Source organism: Mesoplodon densirostris, chromosome 1 (assembly GCF_025265405.1).
Source record: "Mesoplodon densirostris isolate mMesDen1 chromosome 1, mMesDen1 primary haplotype, whole genome shotgun sequence".
Taxonomy (NCBI): Eukaryota; Metazoa; Chordata; class Mammalia; order Artiodactyla; family Ziphiidae; genus Mesoplodon; species Mesoplodon densirostris.
In genome coordinates this window covers 160,561,835-160,584,511 of record NC_082661.1, presented here as the reverse complement: position 1 = coordinate 160,584,511, position 22,677 = coordinate 160,561,835, and positions in this window count along the sequence as shown.

Here is a 22,677-nt window from a genome sequence, read left to right as displayed (position 1 = left end):
TTTCCACAAAGCATAAAGTATAAATTAAAAACAGCATTTAGAAAAATAGATTAGCTCTTTTGGAATGAATTAATTAAAAAATGTTTTACACTTATTCTTTTGTATGAACTTATATTTTAAAATTTAGCAAATACAATCAGCCCTCCATGAAAACATTCAAAATTTGAAAAAAAATATTTTGGAAGACATTAATTCCTAAGACTGCCATTGTAAGCATGATTAGCATATATTTTAACTACCTTCTGCTGTGTAAAACTGATGATGTTACTGAGAAAATGTTCTATTTAAAACTTCAAAACTTTCACACATTCAATTTATTAAAGCATTTTTGTTGTTTTAGAGAGAAAGATCAGTTTACATTTCCTCTTCAAAAAATTCACCAAGTGATGAGGTAAACTGGATTTTCTCATTTTACAATACTTTTAACTAGAAAGCATTATTCATTTATGTCTTAATCTAATTCCAGAGAGTTATATTTGCCTACATTTTAAATACTGTGCAAACGTAATTGAAGGTTACTGATAATTAGTTTCAGCTCACTTTTCAATAAATTGGAAAAATATAGAAATTAGTTTTTATCCCATATATTAATTACATTTTGAAGAATGTAGTCCATTCTCTGATATATTAAGTATAACAAAATCTAATTTAATTTGTGAATATTAAAGATGTATACTTGACATCATAAAACATACTTTATTGGTATAAATATAGATATAGATAACACTTACTGAGCTCTTGTTATGTACATGGGAGTATCAGTTAGTATTCAAATCTCATTTTGCATATTGAGAAACTAATAGAAATTATATAAGTGAATTGACCAAATTCACAGGTCTAAAAGTGGTGGAGCTAAGATTGTACCTAGTCAACTGAGTTGTTTAACAGCCATATTCCTAGTCACCATTATAGGACTTGATCTGTAGCACATCTTCTTCAAGGATATGAACTCTGAGTAAAAGACTCAGTAGGTACACAGGTAAAGATCAAATTACTGGGTCAATGTTGTTATTGATAGAACAGTTGGAGACCATTACTTAAATATTTGGCAAACATGAACATCTTAATACAAAACCACAGAAGTAAAGGTTTCCCTACTCTTTTCCAGGCAGACCTGGCAAATGCCAGGTATCCTCTACAGTGAAGTACAGAATTCCTTCTGGAGATCTTAGATGCCAATTGATTCCTCCTTCCCAGAGCTAGAGTGAGTGAGCAAGCAGAAAAAGACTAAGAGTATTGAGATACTCATAATATTCATTTCTCTGCCCATGAGGTAAATATGTTTGCCTTCCCCAAAATCCACTATGATGTCATATACAGATGATAGATAGATATATAATAGATGAGAGATAGGTAGAACTATATATCAATAAAAGGTATAAATTAATTAAAATCTTAGGGCATTTTCTAGAAATTTTGTTATATTTTCTTCTTTAGGATGCCAACATAATATTTGGAAAATAAAGTTTGTTTTCTAAAATTCTCAGTCTGATTTTGTAATTTTTCCATAAACTCAAGTTTTATGTTAAAGCATAATGTGTTTTTGCTCCAGTAACTTCCCAACATTTTTAAAATAATAAATATTCAGACATCTTTTAAAGGCTAGCTCAAAATAATGATTTATTTTTTTCATAGTTCTTCCAGCAATTCTGGCAGCTGCTGTTCTCTTTTTGCAGTTGATAAAATCAGTCTCTAGGCCCAAATGCCAGTGTGCCAGTTTACCACAGCCAATATAATTGTACACTGTATTTCCTAAAACATCATCTTGTGATAGCACATTCATTTTACATTCATTCTCAAAACCAAAAACTGTAGTTTTCACTGGTTAATTGATCATTTATTTGAGTAAATAGAATTTTGCCCAAGTCAATACACATAAGCTATTTACTTTGTAATCTGATTTTGTTTGAAAGCTATGGCTATCGAGTGACTTGGATTTCAAAGTTTCAAAGCTTATGATCTAGTAGAATTATAGCTCAGTTAACCATGAAGCTTAATTGTTATAATGAAGTACAAGCATACATACCTCAGAGATATTGCAGGTTTGGTTCCAGATCACTACAATAAAGCAAATACTGTAATATAGTGAGTTACATGAAATTTTTGTTTTCCCAGTGCATATAAAATTATGTTTACACTATATAACATTGTGTTTAAAAAAACAGTGTATATACCTCAATTAAAAATACTTTATTGCAGGCTTCCCTGGTGGCACAGTGGTTGAGGGTCCACCTGCCGATACAGGGGACACGGGTTCGTTCTCCGGTCTGGGAAGATCCCACATGCCAAGGAGTGGCTGGGTCCGTGCGCTGTGGCCGCTGAGCCTGTGCATCCGGAGCCTGTGCTCCGCAACGGGAGATGCCACAGAAGTGAGAAGCCCGCGTACCACAAGAAAAAAAAAAAAAAAAAAACTTTATTGCTAAAAAGTGCTAACCATCATCTGAACCCTCAGCATATTCAATTCTTTTTGCCGGTGGAAGGTCTTGCCTTGATGTTAATGTCTGCTGACTGATCAAGGTGATAGATGCTTAAGGCTGGGGTGGCTGTGGCCATTTCTTGAAATAATACCACAAAGAAGTTTGCTACATAGATTGACTCTTCCTTTCACTTGAGCACTTAGAGGCCATTGTAGGGTTAGTAATTGTCCTACTTTCAATATTGTTGTGTCTCAGGGAATAGGGAGGCCGGGGGAGAAAAAGAGAGAGAGATGGGGGAATGACTAGTTGATGGAGCAGTCAGAACATTCTTTTAGAAAAATGGTGCCAATAGATGTTTGATGGGGCTTCCCTGGTGGCGCAATGGTTGAGAGTCCGCCTGCCAATTCAGGGGACACGGGTTCGTGTCCCGGTCTGGGAAGAACCCCCATGCTGCGGAGCGGCTGGCCCCATGAGCCATGGCTGCTGAGCCTGCGCGTCCAGAGCCTGTGCTCCACAACGGGAGAGACCACAACAGTGAGAGGTCCGTGTACCAGAAAAAATTAAAAAATAAAATAGATGTTTGATGAAGGGTTGCCATACATCTTCAATTTATTAAAAAACAAAACAAAACAAAACAAGGTATTAGCAGAGTGCAATATAGTGAACTGCAATATAATGAGGTATGCCTGTACAATCAACATTTCATGGACTATTTTGGGTGTTTCACAATGATTTTGTAGGCCACTTATCCTGCAGAAAAGGTAAACTCTGCAGATGAATTTAAATAGATCATAAATGGACATCAATCTGACAAGTCACAGTTTTTGTTAACATTGTCATGAACTTTCACTTAAAGCAGGAATTAAAGCAGTAGATGTAAGGAACCACCAGTTTTGATCATAACCTGGGTCTCTGATCTTTTCAGTCATGGTAAACAAGGTAAAGGACACAAACAGTTTGAGATTTGGTCAGCACAGAGAATTTGGTCTTTAGTGTAAGTTTCCTGGCTCTCTGCTTAATTTATATTATTTCCTGTTAATGGAATTTCTTAACAGAAACATGAGTGAGAACATTGCTTATAAAATAATTTATAGGCACACATAATATCAGGAGTACTGGAAAAGAGTGATATGCCAACAAGGCAATAGTCCATAAAACTAATTACCTGGATAACTCATGAAAGAAGACTCTGACCTGGGAATAAGATGTAAATTCCTAACACAGATATGTCTTGAAATGTGAATCTATGCATTATTATTACTACTGTTGTTCTTGTGACAAGAAAATATTTTTATCGGTGAAAGGCAAAAATTATGAACTGAACTGTTTCAAGAAAATATTTGGCTTTCATTGAAAATATATGCATCCTCACCACCTTATCACTCTTATACACAGTTTCTGATCTGTCAGTGATAGCCGTTGGATATCCCTCCAAATTAAACCTTAAATCCCCATCTTCAGTTTCCATCTACACAGTCTTTCCTCCAAGCCAACAAAGTAGATTCTCAGTGAGGCTTTTGTCCTTCTCAACTGTTCATTCCTATTGCTTTGGTAAAAGGATTGTCCTCCAAGTGCTCCAGTGAAAATATTTTTCTGACAAATCTTCCAGCTTTACATAAGCATATGCAATCTAGCATGCTCAATTCTGAGTCTTTTGTTCCTCTCCATTACAGCAGTTCTAAAATCTCTAATTCACTTAGTTTAACCCATAAAATTTTCCAGTCTTCCAGAAGACATATGAGTACCATGTTTGTGCCACTTCCTAGGGTTCTTACCAGAGTAATAAATCATGAATTCCAGGAAAGTGCTCTCCCATCGATAAAATTTCCCTTAGCCAACCTTACCTTCTAGCCATTGCTCATTTGATTCAGCATCCTTAGAATATAGCCCTGTATGCTGTGTTCTCCTGGATCCAGCTTGCACATGTAGGTTATACATTTCACTGTTTTCAGGGTACAGTACCTTTTCTTCCATTCTTCCTTTAACAGTCTCAGCACGTTCCTGGCTGCAGCTAAACCTTAGCCATGGGTTTAAATGCTAGAAAGGAAGATAGTTTGTGGAAGTCAGAGAATGTATTGTCTTGCATAATTTTCAACTAAGGAGAAGTATCAAATTTTAGTAGATGGGGTAGACTACTTCTGCAGGCTTAGGAGAATCTGGGAATTCACAGTTTTCAAGTGCATCAGCTCAGATATCTTAGTGACATATCACAGTATCTCATTCTTTCCTAATCAAGACCCTGATCTTGGCATAGTAGATGTGTCTAGGAGCCTCATTGCATTTATGATTAAGTATCAGGGCTCAGTTTTTTCTGCCTGCTTACTGAAGGGAGATAAGAGTCTCCTTATAGCTGCTCAGTAGATTCTCTGATAGCCACAATTAATTTTTTACAGGCTTTATTTTTTAGAGCAGTTTTAGGTTCACAACACAATTGAGAGAAAAGTACAGAGATTGCACATATACCCCTGCCTCCACAAAGCCTCCTCCATTATCAACATCACTCACCAGAATGATAGATTTGTTACTAAGGATGAACGTAAATTGACACATCATTATCACCCAAAGTCCATAGTTTACTTTGGGGTTTACTCTTAGTATTGTACACTGTGGGTTTGGATACATATATAATGATGCACATACATCATTATAATACCATACATAGTTTTTTCACTGCCCTAAAAATTCTCTACACTTTGCCTATTAAATTACTTCCCCCTCCATTTCACCCCAGGCAACCACTGATCTTTTAATTATTTCCATAACTTTGTCTTTTCCAGAATGTCATATACAGATGACCCTTGAACAACACAAGTTTGAATTACACAGGTCCACCTAACATGGATTTTTTTCAATAGTAAATACTACAGTACTACGTGATCCACTGTTGGTTGAATATGTGGTTGAAGAACCACTGATGGAAAGGAACCATGTATACAGAGGGCCAACTATAAGTTATATGTGGATTTTCAACCATGTAGAGGGTTGGCAGCCCTAACCCTGACATTGCAAAGTTCAACTGTAGTTGGAATCACATACATATTGGCTTCTTTCACTTAGTATGCACTTAAGATTTCTCCATGCCTTTTCATGGCTTGATAGCTCATTTCTTTTTAGTGCTAAATAATATTCCATTGTCTGGATGTACCAGAGTTTATTTATCCATTCACCTATTGAAGAATATCTTGGTTGCTTCCAAGTTTTGGCAATTATGAATAAAACTACTATAAAATCCATGTGCAGGTTTTTTATGTAGACATAAATTTTCAACTACTCCTTTGGGTACATACCAAGAAACATGATTGCTGGATCATATGGTAAGAGTATATTTAGCTTTGTAAGAAAACTAAACTATGTTTCAAAGTGGCTATACCATTGTGCATTCCTAACAGCAATGTATGAGAATTCCCGTTGCTTCATATTCTCATCAGTATTTGGCGTTGTCAGTATTCCAGATTTTGGCCATTCTAACAAGTGTATAGTGATATGTCATTGTTGTTTTAATTTGCATTTGCCTAATGACATATGATGTGAGCATCTTTTCATATGCCTATTTGCCATGTGTATATTTTCTTTGATGGGTTGTCTGTTAAGGTCTTTGGCCCATTTTTTAATTGAGTTGTTTGTTTACTTATTGTTGAGTTTTACACACTTAATTTTTAGATTTATCACAGTCAGCTTTTTATTGTATTTATCTAGAAAATTAAGTGCTCTGAGCAAAAAACATTTAATTCCATTATCCTTATAATTAATATCTCACCCACATTTCTATAACATAGAAACATTTTTATAACACCTAATACACTTCTATAACACCTAATACACTCTACTTGCTAATGCAATTCTTTTCACCAATATAACATCCCAGTTCATGATGAATATTTTAATAATTGCACTTTTTTTAATGCACAGTGCTGTGATTATCATTGCCAGCCAGCTGGAGGAATATCCAGTTCTGAAAACCCATTTTTACCATTTTCTGAGAATTCCTCCTTGTGTGTGGATACAATTCTCCAATAACTGCCTTTGTTTCAGACTATGTTTTCTAGAATGCTTATACAGAAAATAGCCTTTAAAATAGAGATAGTATCTCTCTCTGGAGCAAAGGGAAGGTTTGTTTACTGTCCACTAATATAAAGATAATGTCTTTCTGTGGCAGAGCTTTGTCAGTCTAACTGTCCATTTATAAGTTTTGGGTACACTAAACTTTGGTTTCCTTTCCTGTAATGCACATCACTATGAATGCACTACATCATCTGGCATTGTGTAACCCTATGGTAACTGAGCTTGGGGAATAAACACAAATGTTAATCTGGCTATTATTATTACTCTGGGTAATAAACTGCCTTCTGTGTCTGTCATAGTCCTCTTCCATCTTCTGCCAACATCCATCAAACTTTGGCAAGCTAGATGGTTTGTTTGCAGGTAGGCTAAAAATTGCATAACCTTCACAGTTCTTAACATTGGAACCAGTTTTTAAAGTTCAGATCCCTAGGTAATCAGAGTGTGATAGAGATGCATACAGGAATTTTGTTGGAAAATAAAATTGGGGGAAATCCTTTCAGGATCAACACTGTGGCAGAGGGGGAGGAAGAATGGCTTATCACAGGAGAAAATTGGGTGTGTTGCAGTCTCAACCAAAGTCTCAGCCAACCCCACTGGGATATTGGCAGTAAGAATAGCCATGCATACTTTTCCCAGTTGGAGAGAAAGGGCCATGACTTCATACTCATGTATTAACTATTCATTGGACATAGATTGCCCCAGGAGTGTATTAGGACCTTAAGCAACGTGGTTGTATTCAGCTGATAGCAGTTTTCATTACCAGAGAGAGCACACAGGTGATCTGCTGGAATAATAAGTCATTCAGTCCTTATAGGAGATGCTGGGTGGTATAGCATGGCCTCTACTATAAGGGAAAATACAGAAAAAATATAAATTTCTCTATTCAGAACCCTGACATCATTGAACTTCTTAATTCTTCAACCCACAATTCTTTTTTTATGTTAAATTTTCTTAGATATTGTTATCTACAAGCTGTACATCTAATGCACATGCTTAAAATTCTCCCATGTCATTTTATTTTAAATCTCAAGTATTTTAAAGTTTAGTTTAAATATCAACTATTTACTACTATGTTTAACATCTTACATGGATCACAGCCTTATGACAAATGATCCTATTTCTTGCTGACTTTCAATACACTCTTACTACTCCTTTCTATGCTTCAGATTTCAGATTAGATGCCACTTCCTCAGAGATATTAGTTAAAGTGTCTTGTCCATTATTTTCTAATAATAAACTCCATTCATTCACAGTACTCACAATGATTTAGAACTGTAGACATATTTGATTACCTATTTATTTTCTGAATTCCCTAGTAGATTGTGAATATCAGGAAGACAGAATAAACCGACTTTGTTCAGTCCTGTTGTAGTAATCACGAGTGCTGTCACACAAATATTCCCAGCTTTCTGCCATCCATGCCACAGTAATATTGCATTTCCTGGTCCCTTTGTGGTTGTTGTGGCCATGTGATTAACTGTAACCAGTGTCCTGTAAGCAGAAGTGATGTGGGTCACTTTTGTGACCAAGCACTTAATTGCCTATATGGGACTCCATAGAGCACTTTTCCCTTTAGCACCACAATGGGTACCGTTTGAGATGAAGGCTGCTCTGCCAGACTGATTTCCTGCAATATTATGATGAGTCATCCCCATATGGCTACTTTTTTTTTTTCGGTACGCGGGCCTCTCACTGTTGTGGCCTCTCCTGTTGCGGAGCACAGGCTCTGGACGTGCAGGCTCAGCGGCCGTGGCTCATGGGCCCAGCCGCTCCACGGCATGTGGAGTCTTCCCAGACCGGGGCACGAACCCATGTCCCCTGACTCGGCAGGCGGACTCTCAACCACTGTGCCACCAAAGAGGCCCCCATCTGGCTGCTTTTGATGTGGGTTCTCAGTGGGATTAAACAACAACCTAATGTTATTTTAAACCACTTGGATTGTTTAGTTGTTTGATAACAGAGCATAACCTAGACTATCCTGGATGATGTCCTGCCTGATATCACACTAAGCCCAGAGCCTTGTATATAGAATAAACTAGATAATTGTTGATGGAATGAAAGAATAATGTTATTTATTTAGTAGTGTATGTTGTATTCTTGGATCTGTGGTCCACTTTTTAAATGAGAAATTTCTCACTAATTTTTTCAACATGGATACTGCAAAACCAAAGAGCACCTCCAAAATGCAATGTAAGAAAAAAAAGAACTAATATTTGTTTACCAAAGGATTCATCTTTTGGGACATTGTTAGAATACAAAACTTCTTTGTTGATTAAAAAATTGGTGGGGGTTTCCCTGGTGGCTCAGTTGTTGAGAGTCCGCCTGCCGATGCAGGGGACATGGGTTTGTGTCCCAGTCTGGGAAGACCCCACATGCCTCAGAGTGGATGCCCTATGAGCCATGGCCGCTGAGCCTGTGCTCCGCAACTTGATAGGTGACAACAGTGAGAGGCCCGAGTAACGCAAATAAAAAAAAAAAATGGTGGATTAGAAAAGAACAAAATGTTCCCAGCACTTTTGCGGGTGTTATGTCTAATAAAACCTACATGCTTCAGTGTAGGCAGAGACTCTATTTGGTTCAGCCTCCTAACGAATAAAAATCCACTAAAGAAATAGTATGAGGTGGTTAGAGGGAAGATTGCACTAGCACTCTGGCAAAAACTAAGATATAGTCTTTTTACTCTAAATCAGGTATCTAGAATATTTCCAAAAAAATGTGTTCACCAGTGCCAACTGTGCTTCTTCTTATTCCTATCACCTGACAGGTTTTTAAAGTGCCTCTGCTTCAGTAATCCTTGCAGTGCTATAATTCTGTGATGATGCTAGAGGCTTGCTTCAGTTTCTCTTAAAGGACTGTTGTTACCCTACCCAGCTGTCTCCATTCCTTTTCTCCTCAGCATCAGGTTGACTCCTAACATTTGTGAATAGCTTTCATGGTAAGTCAGAGCCATTTATTTTCTATCAATGACATTTTCAAATATCTATCACACCCGATGTCTGTGGAAAGGTCTATATGAATTTCAAATTATTTACTTTATTCAAATGAAGTACAAAGTGTTCTTTTCTACCTATTTGAATATTATTACTGAATATGTGTTTTTTCACTCAGTTGCTTTTGTCTTCTTTTAAAACTCATAGAAACAGACATTTCTAAGACTCTCCAAAATTATCTCTTCTCTCATGTCTCTAGACTTTAGCCTGGCAACTCTGTCTTATGTTCCTGTCTTCTTTCCTTCCTTCCTTCCTTTTTGTCTTGCCTTTCTTCTTTCACCATAAATATAAGTCTGAATCCTTCTTTCTGTCATTTTGGTACAGGATGGGTGATGATGACAGGATTAGATAAGAGAGTTTGGCTTCAGTTGCTTTTTACTCTTTTTTTTCTTTTTAAGCATTCAGATTTAGTCCTTTTTGACATGAAACAAATATTCCTTCATAATCCTTATATTTTTTTCAAACTTCTCCAAAAATTTAATCAGAGTTGTGAAAAAGGTGGTTTTGTTGATTCATCACAATCAGACTCAAGTATGGTGAGGTCCTTGAGTGTGACCATATACCACCATCTTGTCAGTGTTATAGATTCCACTTGATGATTTCCTAATATAACTTACCACCTATTGTTTTAAAATATATTTAAACTCGATGTTATTATACATATACAAAGATTTCACCACTTTTGTTCTGCTGATATCCACTAACAGATTGGGGAAAACATTTTATTATGAAGAATCTAAAGAACTAAGGAATAGTTATGACTCAGGGAAGAGATATAAAATTAACTCTATAGTGTTATTGCTGAAACAGATTTTCTAGGTTATAATTACTTTTAATCCTTCCATTGAAGTTATCATGATTTAATGAAAATCAAATTTTGTGATATCAATGCCACATTTTGAATCTCTCCCTTAATACTCAGTTTTAGTGTTGATAACGAATGCATTTGTTCAAGACAAGAAAATTATGTGTTGGAGATAGGCAGATGAGTATAATGAGAAAATCTGTTTTGCAATTATGATGGAAGGTAAAGGCATCAAAGATTAAGAAAGACATCTTTGGGGGAAAAGTAACTGTGCTTAATTTAAGTTATATTATTAATAAATAATTATTCATACCATACTTTTATTCTCTGTACTGTGAATGTAGGTCAAAGAAACTAATTACTGAGCATTACAAAGATGTCACAAAGATAAAATATTTGACTTCTCAGAGATCATCAGTGTACTTTTGATGAAAAGTAAAGCACAATTTATTATCTCAAATTCCCAGAAGTGTTGTGACAAAAACTGTAGGATACATCAACTATCCAGGAGATTGCTTATTAAAACTGACGTGCTCTATTTAAAACATGATTCTTTCCTTCTTATACCTATGCGTTAAATATACATGTCAATACTAATTTTTAATGAATTGTAGCATTTGGCAGCTATGGTCACAACTTTCACATTCAACAGTAAAAGTTCACCCTATTAATTGTAGATTTATATTAGAATAATATTAGCATATAAATTTTTAAACTAACTTTTATTTTATGACTCTTTTAATTTAACATGAGGACAGCTTTTTGTTTTAAATGCTAAACCAAGTTTAACAAGTTAATTTGTCTTAAAGTACTATTTTTCTAACTAGCTAAGAATACTTTATAATTCTTTAGCCAAACTTAGAGAGATGAATATTGCCAGAAGTCATTTTCAGGTTACTGCTGGTGAAGCTCCCCTTCACAGTATAAGCTCAGTAGCAATACAATAGTTTCCACCTATCCATGGGGAATATGTTCCAAGAACCCCAATGGATGCCTGAAACCATAGATAGAACAAAACCCTTGTGACTTCCCTGGGTCCAGTTGTTAAGACACCATGCTTCCACTGCAGGGCGTGCACATTCAATCCCTGGTCTGGGAACTAAGATCCCACATGCCGCACAGCATGGCCAAAAAAAGAAAAAAAACAAAAAATCAAAAACCCTATATACACTATGATTTTTTCCTATACATGCATACCTATGATAAAGTTTAATTTATAGTCACAATAGGAGAATATCCAAATTGCCAGCATCACTACTCTTGCAGTTGGGGCCACTATTAAGTAAAATAAAGGTTACTTGAACACAAGCCCTGCAATACCTTGACAATCTGACAACCATGCCTACTAAGTGACTAATGGTTGGGTAGTTTATGTGGACACACTGGACAAAGGGATGATTCACATCCTGGGTGGGACAGAGAGGGAAGGTGCAAGATTCCATTATACTACTCAGAACAGCACGCACATTAAAACTTAAAAATTGTTTATTTCTGGAATTTTCCATTTAATAATTTTGGAGCATGGTTGACTGCGGGAAATTGAAACCATAGAAAGCAAACTGTGGGTAAGGGGACACTACTGTATATAATTTTATCTCCCAATAAGATTTGACTGTACTTTCTTATTTATTTGAAAATGATAAAATATAATATCTGAGTAATGTTCTGAGCAAAACCCATGTATCTTTTCATAATTTATAATCCTGAATAACTATATTTTACCTTCTTTTTTCTGTAAGGTTAGTATTAACCCTTACTGGAAAAGCAGAGTACTGTAATAACTGCCTCACAGAAAGAAAATCAAAACAAATTCAAACTAACAACACCACAACACAACACAATTTGGTTGGGAATATATTCAGATTATGTCAATAAAAGCCAAGACTCTCAAGATAAGCTCATTTTCTTTTCTCCTTCCTGCATTTTACTAACTTTTTAAAAGATAACTTTCTAATGGTGCTGCAGTATTCTTAGGACATATGCAGGGAAGATAAGAGAAATATGAGGTGCTAGGTTCAATGATATCTCACCCCAGCAGAGGAAATTTTAATTGTCAGCTATGATAGAGGCAGGCAGCTGGACCTGGCTTTAAGGATATAACCCTCCCAGAAAAAAGCCTAAGGTAAACCTTGTAGTTAGAAAGTACAAACCAAAAAGAAACACTGAAAAATTCTCTTTTTGTTCCTGTGATCAGCCATCCCAAGGTTTTTGTAATGATTGACAGCACTATCTGGGCTGCCGCTGATACCCATAAGAACTACCACAATAGGAAGTGAACCTGGCCTTGGTCTCAATGTTTCTAAGTATATGCAAATACATGGATCTTCAGAAATTTCTGGGAATGAGGGCTGCTTATCCAGTTGTTCTCAGGTGAATCATTTCACCTTTCTTTTTTAATCTAGTCCCTATGGATATGGAATGAAGGTAAAAATTGAAGACTTGAAATAAAAGACTGTAACATGAGTTATTTTAGTATTTCTTGATTTATTTCAATATGTATCGGTAAATTAAAGCTTTTTCAATTTCCCCCACTAGTCCCGCCAAAATTTCTGAAATGGTGGTATTTAAATACAAGTTAGAGAGTTCTTTAGTGCATAAACTCAGAGGTATGCATTGACCCAAAATAATAACCCTCTAAATATGTATATATATATTTACTTTTAAAATACTACCTAAGCATGAACAGGTTGGCATTCAGTTTCCATCTAATGGAATATTACACAGAAAAATTCCAGAACTACCTATGAGATGTAGACATGACATTCTCAATCTTTTAACCTCAATTCCATCTTCTTTAAAATGGGAGGCTTCAACTAGATGATTCTCTAAAGCATCTGCTTAATCTAAGGTGTGAAATGATTTGAGCAAATTTTCTAGTATAAAAAAACTGTGATAACAAAGTGCTCTGAGTGTTTGAAATCATTGTCTTATGTACGCACTCACTTATCTTCCATTCCACTTTTCACGTCTTATTACTGCTAATAATAGCCAAAATGTTTTGAATGTTTACTATATTCCAACCATTGTTCTGAAAACATTACATGGCTTATTTTGTAATTCGTATAATGGCTCTGAGGGAGATGTTTTTGTTATTACTATTATGGCCATTTTACAGATGAAGGAGAGAAAGTTCACAGAGCTAGTAAGTGGTAGAAGAGATAGTTAATAAGCTCACTCTAAAAGACACACCATTAGCACTTATAATTCTGTCTCCTGCCAAGGTTGACTAAACAAGAGCAAGCACCAAGCTGTTATGCACACCCATTGCCTTTACCAAAGTCCATTCCTTTAGAGATTGTGTCTGTAAAAGGTAAGAGTAAGCAACAAAGTAAAATATTAGGATGGAAGAGTCAGAGGAAAATAGAAATATACAATTTTGTCTTAAAACATAAAAAATAAAATTCCAAGAATAGATGACAGACAATGTCAAATGATACAGTTTTTGAATAGGACATAAGATTCCAAAAGTCTGGTAATTAGAAATTTTTGGTGGCTTTAGAGTGAGAAGGTTCACCAGTGTAACTGATAAGGAAGGAGATTAAAGTCAGTCAACTAGCATATACAAAGGGGAGAAAGAACATAGGGAAAGCCTATGTTTATTTAAGATATTTATACAGAGAAGGGAAGGAGAGAAGTGAAATTTTAGGGCTAATTGTAAACCATTTGACTTTTTTTTTTTCTTTTTAAAATGGAAGTAATCTAAAAGAAAGTAACCAACCTGGAAGAAAATTTTAAGACAGATCTTTGAAGAAGTATAAAGAAAAGGTCTTTGGAGGGGGAAAAAAAAAGATATCAGTTTTTTTTTTTTCCTCAGAATCAGCAAAAAAGGAGATAATGCAAAAAGAGGATGGGAGAGCATAAACCTGTTAGGAGAGAGGTTCACACCTGAATGCTTCCGTTTCCTTGGGGAAGTCGGCTAGGTCAGCTGCTGAAGATGAACTTAGGATGGTGTTGGAGAGTAGAGTTAATTTGTGCCTCTCATTGTCTAGGGCAGGCACAGAGGAAATGTGATCCTTGGGTCTTTTCCTTCAGATCTCATATATTTAATTTTTTTTAATTTTTGTATTAGAATTGATGTTAGGAAGCAAAATACTTGAGGATAAATTTATAACACCATATGAGTTAGCATACTATTTAATTATGAAAATCAGAGAGCAGAGAAGTGACAAAGTTGAGAGCAGCATATTGAAAAGGTGAGAAAAAACGTTGAGATATATCCTCAGAATAACATTCAAGGAATTCAGAGCTGGATAGAATTTAGTATTTAATAATCACTTATTTAACACCTATGGATACAGCAGTTTTGAAATTTTGTGGGAAATAGGGATATAAAGAGAGAAAACATTAACTTAACACTTGTTCATTGAAAAGCTACAATATAGAAGCTACTTTGACAGAATCTTGGAAGTTAAAAAAAGGAATAAAATTATGACTTTGCCCTCAAATAGATGGTAATTTGTATCCATTTATTTATTAATATTTTATACTGGAGCAAATCAGTACTATTGATAATACTATTGAAATTAATGCAGAATTTTAATATAAAAGAGGTCTTTTTTCCAACTTAAGTCACAGGGATGGAGGCTACTTAGATCTTGAGTTAGTCAAAAAATATGTTATAGGGCATTTTCACCAAAAGATAAACACCATACTAAGGTCAGTGGAAAGCACAAATAGAGGATTGTCTTCCTACCATTTTAACTTCACTCTTCAGTCCATTTCCTGGAAGATGTGAACTTAGACCTTGAAGGAGAGGTTGAATTTGTATATATAGAAGGGGGAGGAGTATTCTAGTTGAAGGAAATGTTATAAATAAAGTTATAGCTGTGGGAAATTATTTAGGCTCATGGAGTTGATTTAATGCAGTTTAAATATGCTGGAGGACAGGGTGTGAGAAGGTAAATTGATGCCAGGTTGAAAGATATGTTAAGGAGTTTAGACATTTTAGAGTATGAGTTTTAATGGATTTTTGAGCAAAGTATGATAGCATTAGAAGTGTGTTTCAAGTGTTATTCGTTTTGTCTTCTCTGACCTACCTTCTCCCAAAGTAAAGCTAAGTTAAATGAACATTTTAGCAATAAGTACTTATATCTATCACAGTATTTACTATAATTACCTGTTTGCCTATGGAATTCTACCATTGAATTTTAAACTGCTAAAAAGCAAAGACTAATTTTTACTTATCTCTGATTTCCAAGTACCCAGTGCAGTGCCCAGCATATTTCAGAGTTCAATATATTTTAAATTAAATGAAGATTTATCTATATGTAAGATAGCAAATTCAACAGAAGTGTGAATGAATGAGAATGAGTAGTGTCAACAAAAAAATTATCAGTCAATCTAAGAAAGAATTGTAAAATTTTATTTTAGCCGAATTTAAGAATAATAACCCAGGAAAACCATCTCAGAAGGCTCTGAGAACTGTTCCACCCCTTTAGAAATCAATACACAGTTTATATAAATTGTTTTGAGACAGAAGGCTGTATGTCAGATAATGTACTATTGACAGTTTACATAATCAAGATCTAAGCACCATTGTGGTGGGTCATGTGACCCCTTACATGATCAAGAAGGAATGTTATCTTTTAAGGAGTTGTCTTGTTGATGCTGGGAGAATGTTCCTCTTTATGTTTGAGCAGGTATTCCTGCTGATGGGGAAGGTTTGGTCAATGCATAATGCTGGTACACAATGAAAGTGGAGAGAGAGAGGAGGCCAAAGGGCAGAGAATTTTTAGGTTTAAATATTTCTTGTCTTGCCATAAAATATGAACTTTATTTCACAGTAGGAAAAAAGTATTTGTCTCTAGGACGGTAACTTTTATTGTTCTCCAGTTTACATCATACCTCTAGGGTACAAATTTATTGTTAGCTCTTTCCTCTGTTTACAACTAGGTAAGAAAAAGCTATATATGGTATTCAGTCAACCTTTCTACAGTTCTACTTTGGAATTTGAGGCCAATGTCATATCTAATTATTATTTTTTGGATGTTCTTCCTATTTTTATATGGCTAAGATGACAGTTTCAGGGGTATCTCTGAGGTAGCTGTTCCTTATGACCAAGATGGCCTTAACATTTCCCTCAGCTTGACTTTTAAATAGACTTCTTCGTGCTTCTGTGTCCCCGAACTTCTTCCCACTCCAGTCCTTAGAGTATCAAGATAGCATAACCAGAGAGGTTTCTCTCCTTTTTCTTGGAGCATTTACTTTAGAAAACTTAGTACATCTACTTCAATGTCAATTCTTCTCTGCCCCTTTGAAATGTAGGTTTTTTTATTTTTTTATTTTTTTTAAATCTCTTGCCAGTTTTACAACTTAGAAACATCTTTCTCAGGGACATGGGAGGCATCCCTTTGAAATGTAATCATCAAGGAAGATACTACTCTGACCACCCAGTCTCTGTGAGAGGTCAGGAGCCTTACTTCAGTGATGCTTTGCTCCAGGTTACAAAATTATCTCCTGTCATAAAGAGAGGAGGAAGTTTACTTTCTCTTTGGGTAAGTCCAATTAGCAATTACAGGTATCCTACAATTCCCGGAACCCCAGATCTTAAAAATTCTCCCACTCTTTGTTTCAGCAGAGCTGAGCTCAGACTATGCACAGATCTCTCTCCTAGTGTGATCACCTTGAAAAAAGTCTTTCTTCCCTGTTTAATTTTGTTGCAATTTTTGCTGTGACTTTTACCTGGAGTAAGTGGCATACACCATGTTTATTGAAGCTTTGGGACCAAACCTTTCACTTCTCCCTTGACTCCTCATTTACACTCTCATCCATCATACCTTCCCTTTTCTTGAATTGGTAAAACACCATATTATCTTTGAGAATGGGTTGGAAGTAGGAAAATTTAACCTTTCTACTGGTTTTTTATTCTAGTCTATATGGACGTGACAGTTCAAGAAGAAAGGGCTTCTTTAAGTAACTCAACAAACCTCAATATGTGTTTGGATTTAAAGCCTTGTGGGTGATGAAATATTCCTTTGTACCTCTTCACCTTGTTTCTCAATAAAATTTCTATTAGTAGCTCAGGAAACAAAGCTAGGTATTAGAGGGCAGAGATTAAGTATCCTTAATCCTTGGCCTATTACATATCATTTTATTTAGTCACAACTATAATGAACCCCAAATTTCTTCATAATTCAACATTAATTAAAGAAAATCTGCCTTAGGGTTATGGGGGTAAAATAAAAATGCTACAGATATTTTAAAAATCAAATCAAAATGAGTTTTCAAAATATGCAGTGTCAGTAAAAGAGTTAAGGGCTATTTTTTCCTTCTCTAAAGAACACAGTAGAGTTGTGGAGACAGGACAAAGAAATACTTAAATGTCTAATGGTTGATCTCCATGATTTGAAACAACAGCTTGTAAATATCCATTCATAACACAAACAGTTTTCTATGTATAAATGCTAGAGGTGATCAGAAGTTAGCCAATTCATTTAAACTGGGGTGGATTACATACAATCATAAGAAAAATATTGGATTTATTTTGGTTTAGGACAAAAACCAAGAATTAGATAAATAGAGTATTATGAAGTTATAGTATATTAGGGACAAAACTGAAGTGGGTCAGGGGAATAGTGAACAGAATATTTTGGTTGCAGCAAGACTACCATAGTGAAAATCAGCAGCCAAAGTGAAGCAGGAGAATTCTGAAGAAGGAAAAGAATGAGGACAAACAAATTCAGAGTTAGAGGAACTGAAGAGGGTGAAGATAAAATTCTCTGGGTACCACAGCAAGTAATGACTTCCCAGACAATTTTAGAGAGTAAATTATTGTTCTTATTCTCCAATGTGTTTAATTCAGAATATACCTCCAGTTAAATATAAAGACATAAAATGATATCATATATTCATAAGGATGGTATAATTCTACTCAAACTCCCAGATCTCCTAATTTTAATTTTTATATATTTTATAGGTTTGTGGTATTTTTAATCTAAGGAAAAATGGAATTTGTGCCAAAGGCCAATTATTATAAGGAATAGAGTAGCTTTATGAAAAGCAGTTTCTAGAGCAGATATGACACAACTGCCCCTTCCTTCTCCAGCCCCATTCTCAAGAAACTCAAAAGGCTTTCAGAGCTTTTGCATCAGATTTCTGAGAGATGGCTAGGATTTTTGAAGAGTTGGTTATGGAGGAGCCATAAAAATACTATTCTGTGGATGTTTATATTATTCTAGTATTAGCTTCAGATTTGGATAGCTTGTTAAATAAAAATTGCTTGGTTTTCCTGTTTATCGTAGTGTAAAATATGCAAAATTTATTCTAACAATCTTGTCCTCAGGTTGGCAATTATTGTTTTAGTTATATTTTTAGGTATCAAACCTCTAAATATGCTATTAAAAATGAAAATTCTGGGCTTCCCTGGTGGCGCAGTGGTTGAGAGTCCGCCTGCCGATGCAGGGGACACGGGTTCGTGCCCCGGTCCGGGAGGATCCCGCATGCCATGGAGCGGCTGGGCCCGTGAGCCATGGCTGCTAGGCCTGCGCTTCCGGAGTCTGTGCACCGCAACAGGAGAGGCCACAACAGTGAGAGGCCCATGTACCACAAAAAAAAAAAAAAAGAAAAAGAAAAAGAAAATTCTTTCATGACTGTTCTCTGAAGATTTTCTTCATCAATTTCAGAAAATATATGAGGTCTGAAACTTGACTTTTGAAGAATCAGGGATTGTTGCTATCAAAATCAGGTTATGACCCAGGACAGCCACCACCAGAGAACACCCATATAATAGCATTATAAGACCTGATGCTACAAGGATCTGGGAAGGGCAACTAGCCATAGGCACTACTATTTGGTTCAGAGAAGCACCAATTAATTTTCTGCTCTCTGATCCACTTGAAGAACTCAGCTGGAAACCAAATAAAGCCAGCTTTTAAAAAATCTAACATTTGAGTTATTTTATGTGTTCTTTCAAGTAGACTATATTTTAGACTCTAGAAGTAAGGGTCAAAACTCTTGTATCTCTCTCTTCATAGAGTTAGAGTTTGTCAAAGGTGTTAAAAATAAAATGAGTGTGAAAGCTCTATGAGGGTTATGAGAAGGGTGAGGAAAAAGTAAAGAAGGACTAAGCCATGACCTTTAGATAAGAGTAATAATAACAATAATGATAATGATGAAGATGAAACTTTCTTTTCATCTTCTTTGCTTCCCAATATTGCTTTTAAGAATCAAATTTGTATGTAACTTAAATTTCAGTGAGGATAGCCATTATAAAAATTAATCTACAGGGCTCCCCTGGTGGTGCAGTGGTTGAGAGTCCACCTGCTGATGCAGGGGACATTGGTTCGTGCCCCGGTCCAGGAAGATCCCACATGCCGCGGAGCGGCTGGGCCTGTGAGCCATGGCCGCTGAGCCTGCACGTCTGGAGCCTGTGCTCCACAATGGGAAAGGCCACAACAGTGAGAGGCCCATGTACTGAAAAAAAAAAAAAATTAATCTATAGACTTTGAGTAAGGAACTGATGGAATTAAGCATTGATTTAAGATTTGATTTTGTATACCTACAAAAATCCCAACAATCTCTCCATTTCCTAAATCCCTATCAAATATAGTACTATATACATGACCTTCCTCATTCTGTTAGAAATATACACAAACTTTATCACACATTGATAGTTATATCTGAGAACACTTCCCAGAAATTAAATTATTGCCCTAATCTCAGATATAATTTTGTGTTTCTTCCATATTCCAGGTTTCCATCTTTTCAAGTCTAAGTGTCTCCAGAACTCTTACTCAATAAAAATTTTCTAGCACTGCCATATGTTCATATTCTTTTCTTTCTTGATTCTTTTTTGAGAGCCAGAGAGTTTTCAAGCATTGTGTGTGCATATGTATGTGAGTAATGTGTGTCTATGTCTGTGTTTAGCTCCCATAGAAATATATTTTTATTTATTTATTTATTTATTTTTTCTTTTTGCGGTATGCGGGCCTCTCACTGTTGTGGCCTCTCCCGTTGTGGAGCACAGGCTCCGGATGCGCAGGCCCAGCGGCCATGGCTCACGGGCCCAGCCGCTCCGCGGCATATGGGATCCTCCCAGACCGGGGCACGAACCCGTATCCCCTGCATCGGCAGGCGGACTCTCAACCACTGCGCCACCAGGGAGGCCCAGAAATATATTTAAAAATATATAAAGAGACTTTCTCTCCTTGCCTTGATGGAATGATTGGCACCATATTTACATTCCCTTTATCAGCTAGGAAACTGAACAGCACATATAAACAAGTGCTTTCAGGCTTTCAGACAGACAGTGGATAAAAGACATTACACAACTGTGATTCTTGGGATTAGGAAGAAGTTCTACAACATCACTGGCTTTCTGCCTGGAGGTACTTCTATTCTGTAGCATAGGGAGGGGAAATCCAGACACAAAAAAGGGAAATGAATAACAGTGTGATCTTACTGAGTTAGGGAAACAGAAAATAAAGTTGAAGAAGGCTGAAGTGGCTAGAATTTACAGATCACAGTACCAAGAAAATAAAGCAAAGCAGAGAATGAAGTCCAGAAATCTGAATGGAGTAGCCTTGATTTTTTGTTGAAACATAGACTATAAGTTCAGAGGGAGAATCTCCATAAGGTCAGTCAATGGAAAACTAAAAAGTTATAAGGTGAGCAATGTCCAAAACTCAGACAGGATGGGGTAGGCATTTGAATTCCAACAAAGCAGATTGAGAAAAAATGTTAAATACTAAGATAATTCAGTAGAATCTGTAGAAAGATTATAATCTCATAGTAAGGTTAAACTTTCCCTAGAGGAAAAGCTATGGCCCCTCTATAACAAACCTCCAAAATAAGGCTTTGAAACCCTGGGGCTAATCCACAAGGAACTGGCTGTCTAAACAAAAGTCAACACATTTTAAAGGAAGAAAATACATCCAGACATTCAACAACATAACATTCACCAAGTCTAGCACTCAATAAATTATACAGATATACCTGGAAAATCCCCAATATTTAGAAATTAAACAACATATTTGAATAACTCATTTATGATAAAATGTCTTGGGAAATAAACAATATAAGGGGACTTGATTAACTTGATAAAGGGAAGCTGCTAAAAACCGACAAGTATATTTCCTCTCACAACTTCAAGTCAACATTAGCTGTCCTAGCATGTACATTAAGGCAAGAAAAAGAAGTACAAGGCACAAAGCTTAGAAAGGAAGAGGAAAAGCCTCAATTCATAGAAAACAAGATCATTCTTGCAGGTTGGATTGCCTGCAGACACTGAGATGGAGACTAGCAGATAGGGGTTTTATTTACAAACATCTCTGTAATCAATATCTGTGGTGGGGAGGATAAAGAAACAGTATTGGGTAGAGGGAGAAGCCATGCTGAGATACAAAACCAACAAAGCTTCAAGTAACCCCATGGGATCTGTGGAGTTAGAATGCCACTTTAGAGTTGGGACAAGGCAGACAAACTTATACTGATCCAGGAAGGGATTGACCTTCAGGCAAATTTGCTGCCTTCGACTGAGGCACTCTCTGAAAGAGTGATAGCTGCACACTGACTACCAAGAGCATCCCCAGCATCTGGGTGGGAAGTCTTTCACTGAAGCATGATATGGCAGCAATACACAGTAACCACAGTAATTAAATGTATATACCATCCAAAATAATCTATTAAAAATTACTAGAAATAAGAAACATGAATGTACTAGGTAAAGGGATACATGATTTATATACAATAATAAAATGTGTTACTTTATACTAGCAATGACTAATTAGAAACTAAAATTTAAAAATATAATTTACAATATCATCCAAGTTAGGGAATGCTTAGGTATTAATTTAGCAAACTATGTACAAGACCTCTACACTGAAACTATACATCTGTGTTGGGAGAAATTAAAGAACTACTACTAAAGAGAGAAACATGTCATGTGCACAGACTGGGACTCATATTAAGTTGTCAATTCTACCCTAAATGATCTATAAATTCAGTACAGGACCAATAAAATTCCCAGAAGACTTTATTTTATAGAATTTGACAAATGACTGTGAACTCTGTATAGCAATGTAAATGTCATAGAATAGTCAAAAGAATTCTAAGGAAGAAAAACAAATTTGGAAGATTTCACTGCCTGATATAAAAACTTAGTTTAAAGCTATAGTAATAAAGAGAATCTAATCTTGGCATAGGAAGAGACAAATAGATGAGCAGAATAGAATAAAAAGCTCGAAATAGACGCATATATGGTAGTTGGGTTTTGACAAAAATGCTGACATAATAAAATGGGGAAATAATAGTTGCTTCTACAAGTGGTACCAGAACAATTAGATAGAGGTTTGGAGAAAAGAGAATCTCAATGTTTATCTCACAAAATTTAAATTGATGTGAACTTTAACCCTAAATACAAGCCCTAAGACTATTAAATTTCCAGATGAAAACATAAGAAGAAATC